Below are 19,968 nucleotides of genomic sequence, written 5' to 3'. Positions count from 1 at the left end.
CCTTGATTCCCCTCCTACAAAGAGGAGATTGGCTTTGCTCCCTCGATCTAAAAGATGCCTACACCCACATTGAGATCTTCCAAGGTCACAGGAAGTATCTCCGGTTTGTGGTGGGCGAAAAACACTTTCAGTGCAGGGTGTTGCCATTCAGCCTGGCCTCAGCCCCATACATCTTTACCAAGTGCCTGGCCATAGTGGGTATGTACCTCCACAGGTTGGGGATGCAGGTGTTCCCCTACCTGGACGATTGGCTTGTCAGGAGTTCCACTGAGGAGGGAGCAGTATGGTCTCTGCACTTGACCATTCAGGTGATAGAGTCCCTAGGGTTTAATATCAACTATCCGAAATCCCATCTTGTCCCATCACCTCAGTTGAACTTCATTGGCACCCTGTTGGACATGGCTGAGGCCCAAGCCTGTGACCGGGCATTCACATTGGTGTCCCTTGCAGGAGTGGTCCAACAGAGCCAGCATGTTGCGACTCTTGGGACACATAGCCATGACCGTCCATGTTACTTCCTTAGCCTGCTTGCATATGCGCAGAGCTCAGTGGACCTTGCTGTCCCAGTGGCAGCAGGGCACCCAAGACCTCCACGTCCACATCCACATTACTCCACCTCTCCAGGACTCCTTGTCTTGGTGGGAGACTCTTGCCAATTTGGAACAGGGGGTGTCCTTTCAAAAGCCCCCTACCCAGAATGTGCTTATTACGGATGGGTTGAACCTAGGGTGGGGTACCCATGTGGAAGGACTCCGCACCCAGGGCTTGTGGTCTGCTCAGGTAGCACAGTGTCAGAACAACTACCTGGTGCTCCATGTGATCTGGTACGTGTTCTGGACTTTCAGGAATTGGCTGATCAACAAAGTGGTTCTGATCCAGACCGAAAACTAGGTGGCAATGTGGTATATCAATAAACAGAGAGGTACGAAGTCTTTCCTTCTGTGCCAAGAAGCAATTCAGATCTGGTCTTGGGCTCTGTCACAGGGTGGTGCTCTGAGCCATATACGTATCTTGGACGGAGAATGTAGTTGCAGACAGGCTGAGTCAAGCCTTCCAACACCATGAGTGGTCCCTGAAACAGGAAGTGGCAGATCGGATCTTCCGCCTCTGGGGGACCCCAGATGTGGATCTGTTTGCATCCCCCTGCAAAAGGAAGATGGATCAGTTCTGCTACCTGTACAGGGTGGATGGCAAACCAGCCTCAGCTGCCTTTGCCTACCAGTGGGGAAAGGGCCTTCTGTATGTGATCTCCTGGTAATGAAGACTCTCCTGAAGCTTCGAAAGGACAGGGGAACTATGATCCTCATAGCCGCAGATCTGGTTTCTTCTCTTGTGGGATCACTGTTGCGTTCATGCCTGTTCTTGCCCTCGCTCCACCCTCTCTACCTCTGAGGCGACTCCCTTCGGGTCTGATGGACCCGAAGGGAGACTCCATCAGACCCGCCATTATCCTCGCCGTTTCTCCTGGAGTCCCCAGGCTGGCCTGATGCTGCGGATCTGCCATGTTCCTGATGACGTAGGGTGCGTGCGCGCGCTCCGAAGTTTGTACCAGCAAGGGCGCGAACCTCGGGGGCGTCCCCCCGTAGTGACATCATCCACTTCCAACATAAAAGGTCTTTGCTTACGCTTACGAATCGAGTTAGCAAGGGATTGATTGCAGGGATCATTCCGACCCGCTTCATTCTCCGCTGCTGTGCCTCTTCGAACTTACCAGGGGTACTCGCTCCTCGGGGGCCCCGCTCTCTCCTCTTGTTTTCAGATTGCTAAGACGGGATCCGGTACTCGCTCCTCGAGGGCCTACGTCCCCGAACGCTCTGAAGACTCCCTACTGCCTGGAAGCGATTGCAGACGTGAACATTGTGAGTTTCTTTTCCAGTTGCATATAGGAACCGGTACTCGCTCCTCGAGGGCCCATGTTCCTAGAACTCTGAAGACTCTCTTCTGTCTAAGATGCTATCGCAGTTATGGAGATCGTGAGTTATTACAGATTGCAGATAGGAGCCGGTACTCGCTCCTCGAGGGCCTATGTTCCTAAAACCTTCCGAAGACTCCCTTCTATTTCAGAAGTTATTTCATATACAGATATTGTGAGTTCTTATTACAGTTTGCCTAGAGATCATTTCAGAGATAATTAACTGAGTTACCATCGCTCTCTCAGAGCTGTTCCTGGAACCAGGTACTCGCTCCTCGAGGGCCTCTCTCTCCAGCTACGGAGCCTTATTATAATCTATGTGAGTTTATTATCTACTTCTGGTTATGTATCCAGCATACCTGTGTACTCACTATCTATGAGTCTCTCTCTCTACAGCTCAGCTAACCCGGAGATTGCAGTTCCAGGATCTGAAGGACTTCAGCCCTGCCGGGCACATCAGCTCACTACAGCCACCTCTGGTGGTTCTACTACCTGTCTGTCTCCATACTCCAGCCTAGTCGGTGGTCCCTCTCTTGATATTCTCTTGACGGCGCTGTCATCTGCCATTGACCCAAGGATTCACCATTCTACATTAGAGTGCTCATCTCTCACACTTCAAGAGCTGAGTACAACAAACTGCTACCTTGCAGTCTACCCTTAACTGTTGCTAACATCTTCTTCTTCAGGAACTGTATCATAACCAATAGCTACTTCTTAGCAGGAACCATACAGAGGGCCTACACCTCCCTTCACGGAGACACTCGTATATCAGGTGGCCACTCTGTGCAGAGATTCATAACAACAGATACTATTTCATCCTCTCTGGAAGAATAGATCTTAGATGGTTGCTGACCTCTCCTCTCTGGAGAGTAACTCCATAGCAGCTTCTATTACAGATTGCTACGCAGCAGTCCTAACCTATAACAGACTGTTAACTCCTAGCAGACACTCTAACAGATTGATAATTCCGCCTCCTGATGGGGTGATTGACAACAGATTGCTAACTCCGCCCTCCTGGCAGAGTGACCGCTCACAGATTGCTAACTCCTCTCTTCTACAGGAGTCAGTATTACAATAGATTGCTAACTCCGCCCTCCTGGTGGGGTAAGCCACAACAGAATGCTAACTCCTCCCTTCTTGAGGAGTGAAGCATAACACTCTCCCTCTGGGAACCGATCAGTGTGGGGACCTCCCCAGACCTTGTCACGCAGAATCGGAAGAGGCTGCGCCATCCCAACCTCCAGGCCTTGTCCCTGATTGCATGGATGTAGACAGGTTGATTCTGCAGCTCCTTGCCCTTTTTGATGATGTGTCTCAAGTCCTGGTGGCTTCCAGGAAGCCTTCCACTAGCAAGTCTTTTTTTTTTTTTTAATTTTAATTTGATTTGAGTTTTTTTGACAAATAACAATGCAGCATGCTGCAGTGAACAAATATAGAGAAATTCAAACGTAAAACAACCAGTAAATAGCATGTCTCAACTAACCCCCCTTCCCTCCTCCCTTTGCCCTAAGTGCAGTATTGCTGTAACATCCAAAATGTACAGAGGAAAGTGAGATAAATGAGAGCGAAGTGTTTGGGGCTTATAAGGACATTGATACAATTAGGAGATAGAGAATACTGAAGATATGGAGACTTAGAGTAAGAAGATGTAGAGGCAGCGCTTTGTATCCATAAATGTGAAGGGCCTTCATGTGCAATTAAAGATGGTTAATAATAGTTTGGGTCTCAGGCGGTATGGAATTCAGGAATGGATGCCAAAGAGACCGTATAATCTCTTGTTTTTTGCAAGAGGATGATTTAGCTGACATGATTTCCATAGTAAACAGTTTGATCATCTTGGTTTCCCAGACTTTTTGAGAGGGAGGAGAAGAGCCAATCCAACTTACTAAGATTGTCTGTTTTGCAGTCAGGCTGGCTTTATCCAGAAATGATCTCAGACGCATGGGTAGGGGCTGGGCACTAGACACATAGCAGCCAACTGCCATATGGCAATTATATATTTCCCAAGCTACTACCTTTAAATACAAGCTCTGGCCAACACCAATATATGATAAATGTAAAGAAACAATTAACGACTACTTCCATAGCTTTTGGTTATGTGTACTAATACATCAATTTTGGGATGCAATAGTGCAGAAATGCTCTATTATTCTGCATATACCTCTTCCCCTAGATTTACACTTTTGGTTGTTGGTCTGCTATGCGTCTAGTGCCCAGCCCCTACCCATGCGTCTGAGATCATTTCTGTATTACAATTCACGCAAAACCATATTATCGGAGACATTCAGAATATTAGAAAAGTAAGAATGTAGGTCATGTGAGGTGAGTAATACTTCTGACCACCTTGACCAACGTGTAATTACTAGGGAGGGATGCAAGGGAGTAGCCGTTTAGCAAATCTGGCGTAAGAGGGTTTTTGGTTTTTAGAGAAATGTAATAAGGTCACTATATCGTCACAATGGCCTAGATTAGGAATAGAAAGAAGAAGAGTACTGATGTATTGGCGGATTTGTAAAAAGGCATAAAAGTCTGTACAAGGGAGTTGATAGGTTCTTTGTAAATCCGAGAAGTTCGTTATTGTGTTTGATTTATCCAGAAAGAAATGACATAACGGTGATAAACCAACCCTGCGCCAACACTGAAATATCCTTTGTGTCAATCCTGTGGGAAAATTGGGATTGTCACATACCTCCATAAGGGCTGTTAGATTGGAATTACAACCGAGTTTTTTGCAAAGAAAAATCCAGGCTTTTCAACATGATGCTAATATACAAAAAGAAGAAGCGAAAGCTGGGAGAGCTTTCGTTGGGCATTGTAAAAGAGGGGAAAGAGAGAAACCTCCAAGCCAAACCTTTAAATGATTATTAGGCGAAACAGAGGATTGTCCTTGTAACCAGTCACTGATTATATGTAATATGCAAGCCAAATTATAGTGCCGAAGGTTTGGGCATTTAAGACCTCCTTTGTTGGGAGGTAACTGTAAGATGTTTAAAGATTTCCTAGACTTTTTCCCACGTCATATAAACCATTTAAATTCCTTTTCAATTTCAATTTGATCTTTTCGGAGAAGCCATAGGGGAGTCATTTGTAGAATATAAAGCCATCTGGGAAGTTCGACCATCTTAAAAAGATGGATTCAGCCTGTTAGGGAGAGGGGGAGGTTCATCCATTTTTGAGTATTCTTTCGTAAAGAGCGAAGAAGAGGTTGGATATTTTGCTCTATATAGCATGGATATGTTGGTAGGAATACGGATTCCTAAATATTTCATATCAGAGGGTAGGAACCCACCCAGGATTGGTAAAGAGGTTTAAGGGTAAGTTAAAAAAAAAATAAGGACATCATCAGCGATGGCGGCAACTTTAAATGAGGTGATTTCAACCTCTACGCCGGTAATAGAGTCATCGTCTGCAATAGTTCGTAAGAGCGGGTCTATGGAAAGAAGATATAGCAAAGGAGAAAGAGGACATCCCTGTCTCACCCCCCAGCCCACAAAAAAGGATCAGATTTGCCCCCATTTGTTAGAATGTGAGACCTAGGGATTTGTATAGAAGAGAGATACTATCTAGAAAGTTTCTAGTGAAACCGAATCTTTGGAGGACAAAAAATAAATAGGACCAAGAAACTCTATCAAACGCTTTTTCTGAGTCAAAGCTGTCTGCTATAGCCGAAAGCCTTTTTTAAAGTCTTTTTTTCACACAAAAGTGCATTGCTAAAATAAGTTTGATAATATGGGAGCCTGCCGTTCTGCCTTTGAGAAAACCCACTTGATAAGAAGAAATAAAGGAAGGTAGATGATAGCTGAGCCTATTGGCCAGTACTTTAGCATAAATTTTAAGGTTGCAGTTAAGAAGAGAAATTGGTCTGTATGAAGCCGGGAGTGTTGGGTCTTTGCCTGTCTTGGGAAGAACCGTAATGTGGATCACATTGAATTCACTGGGAAAAGAGCCTTTCTGCAAAGCATCATGGAAGAGGACTTGCAAAGGAACGGTTACATGTTTTAAAAAATATTTTATAATAGTCTTAAGAGAATCCATCCGGCCTGGGGCCTTGCCAGGTTTACGAGAGGATATGACATATCACTGGCAGGCCCTAAAATCTGGAATTCTTTACCAACGGAATTAAGGCTGCAACCAAATCTAAAAGCATTCAAAAAAGATCTAACGACCTGGCTATTTAGCAAAGCTTATCAGGACCACGAATAGCATAAGATCTAGCAATCTATTTTTTGCATTGTTCCCTTGCTTACCAATTCTGTATACTTTAATGGAATCTTAACATGATATCAATTTTACTTCTAATCTGTTTTTATTTGCATATCTTTTATTTATTTATGCTTGCTTTTATTATTTCTATTATCTGTTCCAAAACTATTTTTACTTTACCAATAATTTTAATTAACATTGTACTTTATTTTATGTTATATTATAATACAACTATGCAAACCATTGTGATGCTACTGTTCTGCTTTCTGCTAGGAGTTAGCAATCTGTCAGAAACCTGTTGGAAATCTGTTAACAAAGCTCTATGGTGAAAGCTGGGAGTTAGCAATCTGTCAGAAAGCTCTGTTGATAAAGCTGGTAATAGCAATCTGTTGTTATTTAGAATAGTTGTGGGTGGATCCTTGGACCAGTGGCAGATGACCACGCCCTCGGGGGAAATCCCGAGAGGGACCACTGGTCAGGCTTAGTGTAGAGACAGACACACACTAGTTCTTTTATTAGACAATATAGTAAACCACCAAAGGTGGCAGTAGTGAGCTGGAAGCACCCGGCTGGGCTGTAGTCCCTCAGGTAGTGGAACAGTGATCCCAGGGTGGCTGAGCTGTAGAGAAACTAAGAAAGTGAGTAGGCAGTATATGCAGAGTTCAGGAACAAGTCCTTGATGGTAACACTCACACAATAGTCTCTTAAGGCAGCCCGGGAGATGGTATGCATTATGCCCTCGAGGAGCGAGTACCTGGACCCAGGGAAAGCTCTGAGAGATAGATGGAAACTCACTGATATTGAAGCAGCGATGACTTCTTAGCAGAAGTGGTATTCAGGAGCAAGTCTGGGACGTGGGCCCTCGAGGAGCGAGTACAGGTTCCAGACTGCGACCTGAAAAGAAAAAGAGAGAGCAAGGCCCCCGAGGAGCAGGTACCTCTAGTGAAGTCCGAAGAGGCAGAGTAGTAGGGTTGCGGAGAGCGAATCCCATCTGCAGCAACCAGGAGGAAGCGAACCCCTTGCTAACTCGTTTTGTTAGCGAAAACTGAAACCTTAAATATCTGGAGCTGGTGACATTATCTCAGGGGGACGCCCCTGAGGTTCACGCCAATGCTGGTACATCAGTCGGGCCGCGCGCGCCCTTAGGCATCTGGTCAACATGGCGGCTTGCAGCGTCGAGCCGGTCCGGGAACGCCAGAGGAGGACGGCATGGAGATGCCGCAGCAGCTAGCCTTCCATCAAGCCCGAAGGGAGTCGCCAACGAGGTAAGGTGGGCGGAGCAGAGACGTCGGGCAGCAACGGACACAACAGCTACCCCCAAACGACTGTATATAAAATAAAAAAATCAATAAAATAACTAAAAATTTAGAATTTCATAGGTCTGAATAAGGCGATTGAGGAATTCGAGTTGAGCTTTTGTAATGCGAGGAAAGGATAATTTGTAGAAAAAGATGTTTGCATCAGAAGTGTCTCCTAATCTGTCCTCAGCGTAGAGATTGGTGTAAAACTCTCTAAGAGAATTGTAAATTTCGGGAACAGTTACAGCCCAAGTACCTTGAGAAGTTTTCAATTTTTCTATAAAAGTTTTCCCTTTTGAAACTCGGACTGCATTGGCTAATAGCCTACTGGCTTTGTTGCCAAAGCGGAAGAATTTAAGTTCTGAGTTTTGTAACATATATTGTGCTCTTTGGTGCAGCTGCGTATTTAAGCAAGTAAGGGTAGCCAGGTAGGAAGCTTTGGAGTCTTCCGTTAGAGTATTGATCATTTTATCTTTAGGTAGTTTTAATTGAGACTCAAGATCCAAGATGGTTTTATTTAATTTAGCATTTCTAGCTTTTACATAAGCAATAATTTCTCCCCTGAGTAATGCTTTACTTGTCTTCCAGAAGAGGGTGGGGTTATGCACCTGGATTTTGTTGTGAAATGTGTAAGCTTCCCACGGACTTCAAATAATTATGGAAGGTTTTGTCTTCTTGGAGGGCAGCTGGAAATTGCCATAGTCGGACTGTGTTACCAGTGTTTGTGAGAGTAAAGTCTACCCATATGGGGGTATGGTCAGAAACCGCCATGGGGCCAATTTGAGCTCTTACAATGTGGTGAAAGAATCTTAGAGAACAGAGTATATAATATAGAAACATAGAAATGATGGCAGAAGAAGACCAAACGGCCCATCCAGTCTGTCCAGCAAGCTTAGCACTTTTTTTTTTCATACTTATCTGTTACTCTTGGCTCTTAGTAACCTTTTGGTTCTATTTCCCTTCCACCCCCACCATTAATGTAGAGAGCAGTGTTGGAGCTGCATCTACGTGAAATATCTAGCTTGATTAGCTAGGGGTAGTAACCACCACAATAAGCAAGCTACACCCATGCTTATTTGTTTACCCAGACTATGTAATTTAGTCCTTGCTGGTTGCTGTCTGTATATAGATCCATTTTTCTTCATTCCCCCTGCCGTTGAAGCAGAGAGCTATGCTGGATATGCATGAAGTATCAGACTTTCTCCCCTGCCGTTGAAGCAGAGAGCTATGCTGGATATGCACTGAAAGTGAAGTATCAGACTTAGTCCCCTGCCACTGAAGCAGAGAACTATGCTGGATGTGTGTGAAGTATCAGACTTTCTCCCCTGCTGTTGAAGCAGAGAGCTATGCTGGATATGCATGAAGTATCAGACTTAGTCCCCTGCCGTTGAAGCAGAGAGCTATGCTGGATGTGTGTGAAGTATCAGACTTTCTCCCCTCCCGTTGAAGCAGAGAGCTATGCTGGATATGCACTGAAAGTGAAGTATCAGACTTAGTCCCCTGCCACTGAAGCAGAGAACTATGCTGGATGTGTGTGAAGTATCAGACTTTCTCCCCTCCCGTTGAAGCAGAGAGCTATGCTGGTTATGCATTGAAAGTGAAGTATCAGGCTTATTTGGTTCGGGGTAGAAACCGCCATAACAAGCAAGCTACTCCCTGCTTTTTGTGAATGCAAATCCTTTTTTCCACATTTCCTCTTGCCATTGAAGCTTATAGCAATGTTGGAGTCTAAAGCAATGTTGGAGTCGCATTAACTGTGTGTATGTTTTTATTGAATAAGGGTATTATCTCCAGGCACACCTCTCTTTCGAGCCCACACCTCCATAGAGAGGTGTGGGCTCGGGAGGTGTGGGTGTAGTCTTTTAAGGTTGGGTTGAGGGTTCTCCAGTAATCAAGGACCTGTAGCTGGTAACAGAGGTAGAAAATGCCCTTCTGGTAAGAAGAGATCTGTTTGTAGTTTTGAGGGGGCAACTTATCTAGAAGTGGATCTGCAACACAATTAAAATCTCCAGATATAAAGAGCCAGCCTCTCTGATTTAGTAACAAAATATGGCTGAGTTTTTCATAAAAGGAATGGTGATAATTGTTCAGTCCATAAAGATTACATATAGTTAATTCGTGGCCCTTTATGGAGCCCACCAAAATTATGAAATGGCCTTCAGGGTTGTTAATCTCCTAATGTAGTTCGAACACAATATTTTTTGTGAAAAAGGATAACTTCGCCTGCCTTCTTGCCCTGTGCCTTAGAAAAACAGCATGAACCAACCCAATCTCTCTAAAGCTTTTTATGCTCAATATCAGATAAATGGGTTTCTTGCAAACACGCAATTGTTGTTTTATGTCTCTTTAAAAACTGAAACATTTTAGCTCTCTTAATACGTGAGCCTAAGCCGTTAACATTAAAGGAGACCAATGTGATAAAAAGCCGTTAACATTAAAGGAGATGAATGTGATAAAAAGATGCGAATAAGAAGAACACTGGGCCCCCCCAGCCTGGGCTCAGATATGCGATAAGAAGATATCTAAATAAAGTAAGCCTCCAAATACCCAGAAGAAAAAAAATAGGGTACATGCCAAGGGTATTGCCTGCACCCTAGTAACCTTGTAGTAAGCCAAACTAATCCTGCCTTTCCTCCTCCCCGTAGAATCCCGACCATGCTCTGTAGAGCATGGGGAAACAGAAGTACATTTAAACGAATTGCGAGTACCATCACACCATAACTGGAGTAGGATAAGCCTATGAAAAAACATTTTTTTATTCCTTCCTTTCCCTCTTCCCACCTTTATCAGAGGTCCCATGTTGCCTTGAAGTTTTTGCATCCTTCACCCTCAGATTGACTTAGTATTATGAGACCACCCCAGGGAATAGACTTAGAACCCCCAACAAATATAAACTATCTACCCCATGAATTGCTAACCCAACAATACGGTACAGTCCCTTCTGGAACTGGCAGTAGAGGTTTGGCTCCTAGAGTTGCCTCCAGCACGACTTTACTGCCATAACTCCAGGTCCATGGGAAGAGATGGATAGCGCCTAAGGAGTCAATAAATCCATCTCTGAAATGACAGATCAATTGCTAGTGTTGAAGTCCCGAGGACGGCTGTCTCGACGACTTCCAAGTTCCTTATCTGCCTCACACCCAAGGCAGGGACTTTTCTAGTTGTTACCTTTCTTACCTCACAAGAAGTTCCCAATTTGCTGCCTGAGGCTTGTGGCACTCAGGGGTTTCACTGTGCAGGCTGGTTTATAGAAAAACACTCACAGCCTTTACATTAATAATTGTTGCATTTGTGCCTGTTCTCGCCCTCGCTCCACCCTCTCTACCTTATTTGCGACGCTCCACCCTCTCTACCTTAGTTGACGGACAGATGCTGCCGCGGCTTCTCCTCGCCGTACTTCCTGGAAACCCCGGGCTGGCTTGACGCTGTGGATCCACCATGTTCCTGATAATGTAAGCGCACGCGCGCTCCAGAGTTTGTACCGGCAAGGGCACGAACCTCGGGGGCGTCCCCCCTTAGTGATGTCATCCGCTTCCACCTTAAAAGGTCTTTGCTTGCTACTACGAATCGAGTTAGCAAGGGGAATTCTTTCTCCGCAGCTCTGCCTCCACTACCTTACCTAGGGGTACCCGCTTCTCGGGGGCCCCGCTCTCTCTTCTTGATTTCAGATTGCTAAGACGGGATCCGGTACTCGCTCCACGAGGGCCTATGTCCCTGAATGCTCAGAAGACTCCTTACTACCTGGAAGCAATCGCAGACGCGAACACAGTGAGTTCTATTACAGATAGGAACCGGTACTCGCTCCACGAGGGCCTATGTTCCTAATCTCCGAAGACTCCCTTCTGTCTAAGACATTATCACAAGTACGGAGATTGTGAGTCATTATTGTAGATTGCAGATAGGAACCGGTACTCGCTCCAAAAGGGCCCGTGTTCCTAAATCCCTTCTCAACTCTCTTCTATATTAGAAGTTTATTATATACCTATCCTGTGCATTACTATTATAGATTGCAGGTAGGAACCGGTACTCACTCCATGAGGGCCTGTGTTCCTAAAACCCTCCAAAGACTCTCTCCTATTCCATAAGCCATCTCATACACAGATATTGTGAGTTTTCATTCCAGACTGCATAAGGGAACCAGCACTCGCCTACGGCTCCTGTTCCTGAATATATTGAAGACTCTGTTGCATTGAAGCCATTACAGAGATCTACAATTGTGAGTTTATCATCTACTACTGGTTACATATCCAGCATACCCTGTCTACTCACTACCTATAGTCTCTCTCTACAGCTCAGCAACCCAGAGACCGCAATTCCAGTATCTGAGGGACTTCAGCCCTGCCGGGCACATCAGCTCACTACTGCCACCTCTGGTGGTTCTACTTCCTGTCTAATAAAGAACTATCTGTGTTTGTCTCCATACTCCAGCCTAGCCGGTGGTCCCTCTCAGGATATCCTCCTGGGGGTGCTATCATCTGCCATCGGCCCAGGGATTCACCAATTTACCTCAAGTGTCATCTCTTACACTACTAGACCGGTATTATACGACTGCCACTCTGTGGGAAGCCAACCCACCACAGATCATTAACTCCACCTACGGAGTATTACAATTGTTAGCTCTTCCCCTTGGCAGGGTGATCCATAACAGATTGCTAATTCCCTGGCGGACTTATAACAGATTGCTACTCCTAGCAGTAGGGATTGATAACAGATTGTTAACTCCTCCCTCTCCAGGAGGAGATCCATATCAGACTACTAACTCCTCCCCCTACTTGAGGAGCTCGATAACAGATTGCTAACTCCGAGCAGCAGAATTATAACAGATTACTAACTCCTCCCCTCTGGAGGAGTAGATCTACAACAGATTGCTAGGTCCTCCCTTCTGGAGGAGCAGATCTACAACAATAATCTTTATTATAGAAAGCAAAGAAAGCCAGAAAAAGAATACAAGAAAGATACAGGTTTCTTGGGAGTGGCTTGGAGCGTCTAACCGTGATGTGCTACCAACGCCTTCTCAGTTATTACAAGATACATCATTGTCTTATATATATGTATGGCTGACAGCGTTTTTTTTCTTTTTCCTCTTTTGTTTTGGGATGGCTTCCCTTATTTGGAGTGGAGAACTACTGAACCTTTACCTAAACTAATGATATCAAAGTACTGTTATCTTTGTATACTCCCTTCTTTCCCTGCTCAGTAGCTAGGCCTTGTGCTGGAGACAGTTCTCTATACAAACTGCTTCTGTTTCTCATCCAAGGTCTGTTTTGCCTGCTCATAAAGGCAAAATATATTCTTTTCTCTTGTGCAAAACTGTTCCATTAATTTCATTATTTAATTATTTAATCCAGGTTATTATCACTAGCCACCACTTCGTCTGACCTGAGTTTGATGTATGGCGATTGTAAGTATCCGAGGGACCCCAGTGTGAGAAGAGTGTTCCGAGAGTCAGATTAGGAGTTGTTGCTAGGTCCTGAGCTGCGGGGTAAATCCAAGCTACGAAATGGCTTTGTTCCATTGCATGCACATTAGGACCTCAGAGAGCAAGTACATACATACTGAGGACGTTCAAGTGTCATCACATCATCCGAGGTGAGAAATCTCGCAAGAGAAAAACGTCGAGGCTTCGCGGGGATGGAAGGAAACAACTTTATTTAACAATAATGATGCGGACACTCCAACTTGTCAGTGAGGCCTGGTAGAAAACAATAACATATGAGCATAGAAGCAGGTGGCGAAGTTCATAGCAGCCCAACCAAAGAGGTGACTCACCACTGTAGAAATTTACACTGGAGGACAGGAAAATTTAGGCCAGACCTTCCAAGAATGCTTTGGCCAGATGAACTTCTTCGAAGAGGTGAGTTGTATTGGCATGCCAGACTTTTAATTTTGCTAGAAACTGAAGCGGAAATTTGATTTCCTTGGTGGCTGGATTGTAGCAGATTGGGGAAAATAATTTATGGTTCTGTGAAACAGGAGCCGAATAATCTGGAAAAACTTGAACCAGTGCTCCATGGTATTGAAGGCCCCGATGCAGTCTGTAACCCCACATTAGCTCTAGTTAATTTGACCAATTAAAGATTCTTGCTATTACTATTTGGGCTCCTCAGTTTTTTTAGCTCCTAATCTGTTTGAGGGGTTAAAGGGGCACTTAGAGAAGATAAGGACGATTTATTTGCTTCGGTGTTTACTGAAGAGAGTGAGGAGATACCCATTCCGGAGAAGGTTTTCATGGGTAATGATTCAGGTGGACTGAACCAAATCACGGTGAACCTAGAAGATGTGGTAGGCCTGATTGACAAACTGAAGAGTAGTAAATCACCTGGACTGGATGGTATACACCCCAGGGTTCTGAAGGAACTAAAAAATGAAATTTCGGATCTATTAGTAATTATTTGTAACCTATCATTAAAATCATCCATTGTACCTGAAGACTGGAAGGTGGCTAATGTAACCCCAATATTTAAAAAGGGCTCCAGGGGCGATCCGGGAAACTACAGACCAGTTAGCCTGACTTCAGTGCCAGGAAAAATAATGGAAAGTGTTCTAAATATCAAAATCACAGAACATATAGAAAGACATGGTTTAATGGAATAAGGTCAGCATGGCTTTACTCAAGGCAAGTCTTTCCTCACAAATCTGCTTCACTTTTTTGAAGGAGTTAATAAACATGTAGATAAAGGTGAACCAGTAGATGTAGTGTATTTGGATTTTCAGAAGGCATTTGACAACGTTCCTCATGAGAGGCTTCTAGGAAAAGTAATAGGATAGGTGGCGATGTCCTCTGTGTATTACAAACTGGCTAAAAGATAGGAAACAGAGAGTAGGATTAAATGGACAGTTTTCTCAGTGGAGGGGCGTGGGCAGTGGAGAACCTCAGGGATCTGTATTGGGACCCATGTTTTTCAATATATTTATAAATGATCTGGAAAGGAATATGACGAGTGAGGTAATCACATTTGCAGATGATACAAAATCATTTTTTTTGTGTTTTATTTAAAAGTTTTTATATACAGACATTCACTGTGAGTATCACATCGGTTTACATTAAACATGAACTTAGCTTATAAATGCTAATTCAGAGTAGTTAAATCACAAGCGGATTGTGATAAATTGCAGGAAGACCTTGTGAGACTGGAAAATTGGACATCCAAATGGAAGATGAAATTTATTGTGGATAAGTGCATGGTGATGCATATAGGGAAAAATAACCCATGTTATTGTTACACAATGTTAGGTTCCACCCAAGAAAGAGATCTAGGCATCATAGTGGATAACACATTGAAATCGTCAGTTTAGTGTGCTGCAGCAGTCAAAAAAGCAAACAGAAAGTTGGAAATTATTAGAAAGGGAATGGTGAATAAAACTGAAAATGTCATACTGCCTCTTTATCACTCCATGGTGAGACCGCACCTTGAATACTGTGTACAATTCTGGTCGCTGCATCTCAAGAAAGATATAGTTGCGATGGAGAAGATACAGAGAAGGGCAACCAAAATGATAAAGTGGATGGAACAGCTCCCCTATGAGGAAAGACTAAAGAGGTTAGGACTGTTCAGCTTGGAGAAGAGACGGCTGAGGTGGAATATGATAGAGGTGTTTTAAAATCATGAGAGGTCTAGAACCTCTCATGAATCGGTTATTTACTCTTTCGGATAATAGAAGAACTAGGGGGCACTCCATGAAGTTAGCATGTGGCACATTTAAAACTAATTGGAGAAAGTTCTTTTTCACTCAATGCACAATTAAACTCTGGAATTTGTTGCCAGGGGTTGTGGTTAGTTAATAGCAGGTAATGGACTTGGAGAAGTCCATTACCTGCTATTAATTAAGTTGACTTAGAAAATAGCCACTGCTATTACTAGCAACAGTAACATGGGATAGACTTAGTTTTTGGGTACTTGTCAGGTTCTTATGGCCTGGATTGGCCATTGTTGGGACAGGATGCTGGGCTTGATGGACCCTTGGCTCAGCTCATGAAAGCTCCTTTTGAGCCACTGCATTCTTGTGACCTCAAGTACCTGACCTGAAAGGTCATGTTTTTGGTCACAGTCATGTCAGCGTGCAGAGTCAGTGAGCTTTAGGCCTTATTGACGTACCTACCCTACACAAAGTTGTTCCATGATAGGGTGGTTCTGCGCACACCCCAAGTTCCTGCCTAAGGTGGTGACGGATTTCCATCTTAACCAGTCTATCATCTCACCCACCTTTTTTCCCAAGTAGGCCTTGGGCAGTCTATGCAACTGTTTATCTCTTCATCTCTTTTCAAAATTGCATCTTTTTTGGCAGATTGCATCTCCTTCTACTATACTAAGGTGGGACTGCAGCTTGGGGGCCATGGCAACTTCAGTGGCCCACTTGAGAGCGGCCCCTGTGGATGAGATCTGCAAGGCTGCGATGTGGAGTTTCCTCCACAGTTTTGCCTCTCACTACTTTCTGGATAGGGATGGCCAACACGATAGCAGCTTCAGCCACTCTGCCCTCTGGAATTTCTTTCAGCTGTAAAACCCAACTCTTCCTACCTATGGCCCTTTGTTCAGGCTGTCTCCCTTTGTTACTAACGACACCTGTCTTGTTGTGCCCTTTGGTACCTAGTTAGGTGGCTGTTGGTCTTGCTTGTTGTGGTAAAGATAGTATAACTGGGTTTCAAAACGGTTTGGACAAGTCCTGGAGGAAAAGTCCATAAACTGTTATTAACCAGGTAAGCAACTACGTTTCTCTAGGTGTAAGCAACATAGAATCGATCTACCGTTTGAGATCTTTCCAGTACTTGTGACCTGGATTGGCTACTGTTGGAGTTGGAAACAGGATACTGGGCTAGATAGACCGCTAGTCTGAACCAGTATGTTGGTTCTTATGTTCTTAATTGAAATGAAATAAAATAATCAAACTGAAATAGCAAAATGAAAATCAAAACAAAACATTGATGATTACACCCCTAAAAACTGCACCAAACATACAAACACTTCCTTTAAATATCAAGCTCACTTCTACTTAAAATGTATTCTGAGTGACAAAAATATTTGAGTAAATTAATTTTTATTGTATTTATATATAATGGGGTAAATTTTAAAACATATGCGGGGGTGTACATGTGTGCACACTATCCGCCTCTTGCCCCGTCCTAGACCGCCCCTTTTCTAAAGCCCCGGGACTTAGACGCATGCTGGGCCTTTTTAAAATAGGCCCGGCACACGTAATCCACTGGATTTACGTGCATAGAGCTTTTAAAATCCGGCCCTATCTGTTCTAAGCTATATGTGGATCTTTTGCACATGTTAAAGGAAGTTACTTACAGTATTGTATAGTTGTAACCCATGGGCTGGCACCCAGAGGCACATAGAGGAAAATGGAAACGCCCAGAGAGAGAGTCTTTCTGTACACCAATCTTTCACTGTCTCTCAATCTCTCCTTCACCCCATCAGATAGCTTTAAGTTCTGAGTCCCAGGATTTCCAATTGTGGGGGACGAACAATAGTTCTTACACCCTGCTTTTTTTGCAATCACAGCCATTCTCCATCCTTTGTTCCAGCATTAATAATTAACACAGGCTCTGCATCCAATAAACACATAATGAGAAGAATGGTGGTTTCCAACTTCTTTACTGCTAGTTGATTAGATGACTGAATGCTATTTACACTTTATTTTGCTTCTTAATTCAAATAAATTAAAAAAGCAGGAAGATATAATAAACTTGTGACTCTACTTTTTTAGCAAAGTCTCTACATCTAATGGAAGCTCTGTATTTACACTGAATTCCTTCACTCCAATATTCCTTTACATAGAAATTACTTCAATCCTTTAAGTCCCCAATTTAATGCTCGGATCTTCCCACTGATCGAGGTTAGAATATATAGTCCCAATAATTTATTAGAATTTAGTACCAGATTTAATACTTTTTCACAATTCTCTAACTCCGTAGGCAGTGCTTGGTGGGCACCTCACTTCCTATTAGATAATACTTCACACAGCAGCAACAAGTTCATGTTACCTTTATTTTGTATCCTTATTGAGTCCTTCCTATAGTACACTTTGCTGAGATCCTTTCTTTAGATGGATCTCTCTCCACGTCTGTTTCTTTCAGGATAAAAGACTCCAATCTCTCAGGGGTTTGGTATACTGATTCATGGGTTCAAGGGCCAAGAGTAATGAAAATATTATTTGAAACACCCCTCCCCCCCCCAAAAAAAGGAGAAGAATCAAGCAAGAAGCAGGAAGGATGGAATAAAACTTACTTGCCTCCAAACAGAGGAAATATGCAAAAAGACAGTTATTTCAAAAATATTCTTCTTCTGCAGCGGGTGACTAGATAGCTTTACCCACTGGAGGAGAGAGAAAAGTCTGCCTGAATCTTCCCTAATACATGATCTAAACTTACACAGTAGATATCCTAATCCACTGCGAAGAGGTGCCAAGGCTCTCACTAGGAATTGTCAAAAATCTGCTTAAAAGAGTCCAAAATAATCATAGATGCTGGATAGACAAGTCAACAGAGACTGATTTCTAAATCGGAAAAGTTCCTTACTCCTGTTATGCCCGTCGGTCGCAGGCGGCTGCCCCCTTTGCTGCTCACCTCCTTTCTCTTCACTGCTCCAAGTTTGGGAAGGAAGGCCGCCTCTGCTTCTCCACGCCGACCCTCATGGCGTTCCCGGGACGCGTGGGTGCTCCTGGCAGCCATCTTGCATCCGGGGTTACCTAGGGCACATGCGCGCGCCTGGCCCCTTCTTGAGCGCATCATGACGGGAACCTCGGAGGCGTCCCCACCGCATGACGTCACCCACTTTCACTACTTAAGCCCAGCTGACTTTCAGTACGACGAGTTAGCAAGGATTCCAGTCCTGCTTAATTCCACCATTCTGGGACTTCAGTTGCTGTTCCTGTCCGAGTGTTCTCAGTACCCGCTCCACGGGGGCCTTGTCGCACTCAGGGCTAACCGCTCCTCGGACAGCCATTTCTCACTGTCTCTTCTCTTGCAGTGAGACCATGCATCGTTCCTTGGACGACCTTTCTCTGCTCCGATCCGGGTCTACGCTCCAACCTGCTACCTCAAGTCCTTGTGAGTACAGAACCTGCTTTCTACCTTCATTGTGTGGATTCTCGGGTTACCCCGCTCTGCGGACCACTACCAGATCCATACCATCTTGTGCAATCTTTACCTGCTTAATCCTTAAAGCTGTGATCACGTTATAGCGTTAGGCTTTGGGACAGACTTTAAAATACACCGCTTTAACTTTGTACCCCTGAAGAAGTCCACGAAACACAGACGTGTCTGGTCTCTGCTGGCGTTATAGGAAAAAGCTGTCACCGTTCTACGCTGCGCATAAGGATAAGTGATCTGTCTTTATAATTAACGAATATAATATTTAAAAAATTGTAAAATATAAAATCCTGAATGTTGATACCGATGATTATAAATAAGGTCAGTTTGCGTTAAACCATTTTTCAGCACTTTGATTAACGCCGTCTTTGCGTTAAACCACCTCTCGATACTTTGGTTAACGCTGTACTTATTGACACTTTTGAAGTGAGCACTCTCATAGAAATTGTGGGAGGCTCGAATATCATATGAGGTATCACATTCTTACTAAACAGCTATTCATTTATGATGTTCATATGAGTTTATTATTTTGATTATTACATCATATTTACACAGTTCCTATTCACATCTTTACCATTGGCATCCAGCCTACCCCGTGCTGCAGACCACTACCGGAGATTGGCCCAGAAAACAAAGAGGAAGGCGGTCTAGGAAAGCCGTGAGGAACAAAAAGAAGGTAGCCGGAGTCCTTCAGGAATACTTTATTGGTTGCCCGACTCTAGGCCTGAGTTTCGCCTAAAAAGGCTGCTTCAGGGGCTACAGTAATAAATAACAATAAATATTGTTCAAACAATCATATTACATGTGCAAAAAAAATATAATTAAAATTGTTAAAAAAATTAAAAACATATAAATAGAACAGACGCATAAAATATTATAAACATACATAAGACTATGCACTCATAATTAATTGAAATAACAGTGGTAAAACAAAAAGACAGAAGAGGGACCTAGAGCAAGAATTAAAACACAAATAGTCATAAAACAGGTGTTTAAAATGCTGGTCAACCATTAAAAATAATGAATACATCATACCTGAACAAACATAAAACAGGCTTATTGATTAGTAAACGTAATCAATTGGGTTATATCACAGGCTCAGTATAAAATCAAATCAAAACAATAAATGTTATTTCTCATTAAATGAGCAGGTTTTTTATGTTGCTTTTATTATATACGGTATATTATATACGGTATATTATATATACGGTATGTTATATATTATATATTATATTTTATTATATTATATAAATTTATTATATACGGTATACTACCTTGTTACTCTTTTTATCACATTGTTAATTTTCTATCGCTTTCCTTACTTTCCAAGTTACTTTATGTCCCTGTTTTATTGTAACTGCTATTTCTTCTTATATCACATGTTAATGTTCTAAGTTTTTCTCCTCTTGTCACACCCTGTTAATTGTAAACCGACATGATGCGACTCCCATCGCGAATGC

General features: G+C 43.3%; 1 protein-coding gene across 9 annotated transcripts in view; it reads left to right on the top strand.

The window, feature by feature from the left end:
• Positions 1-19,968, top strand: part of IDUA (iduronidase alpha-L-) — a 914,728-nt gene that overhangs the window by 13,456 nt on the left and 881,304 nt on the right. Inside the window, exons 2-3 of one of the 9 annotated variants that reach the window (XM_029602371.1) lie at positions 18,387-18,466; positions 18,657-19,184. The exons of 5 other annotated variants lie outside the window; for them this stretch is intronic. The gene's annotated coding sequence lies outside the window, so the exon portion shown is untranslated. 3 more of the 9 variants (XM_029602392.1, XM_029602410.1, XM_029602379.1) reach the window with 3 other exon arrangements.

Source organism: Rhinatrema bivittatum, chromosome 1, assembly GCF_901001135.1.
Source record: "Rhinatrema bivittatum chromosome 1, aRhiBiv1.1, whole genome shotgun sequence".
Classification (NCBI taxonomy): Eukaryota; Metazoa; Chordata; class Amphibia; order Gymnophiona; family Rhinatrematidae; genus Rhinatrema; species Rhinatrema bivittatum.
Note: the sequence above shows the minus strand (reverse complement) of the source record. Positions and strands in the feature narration are given on the sequence as shown.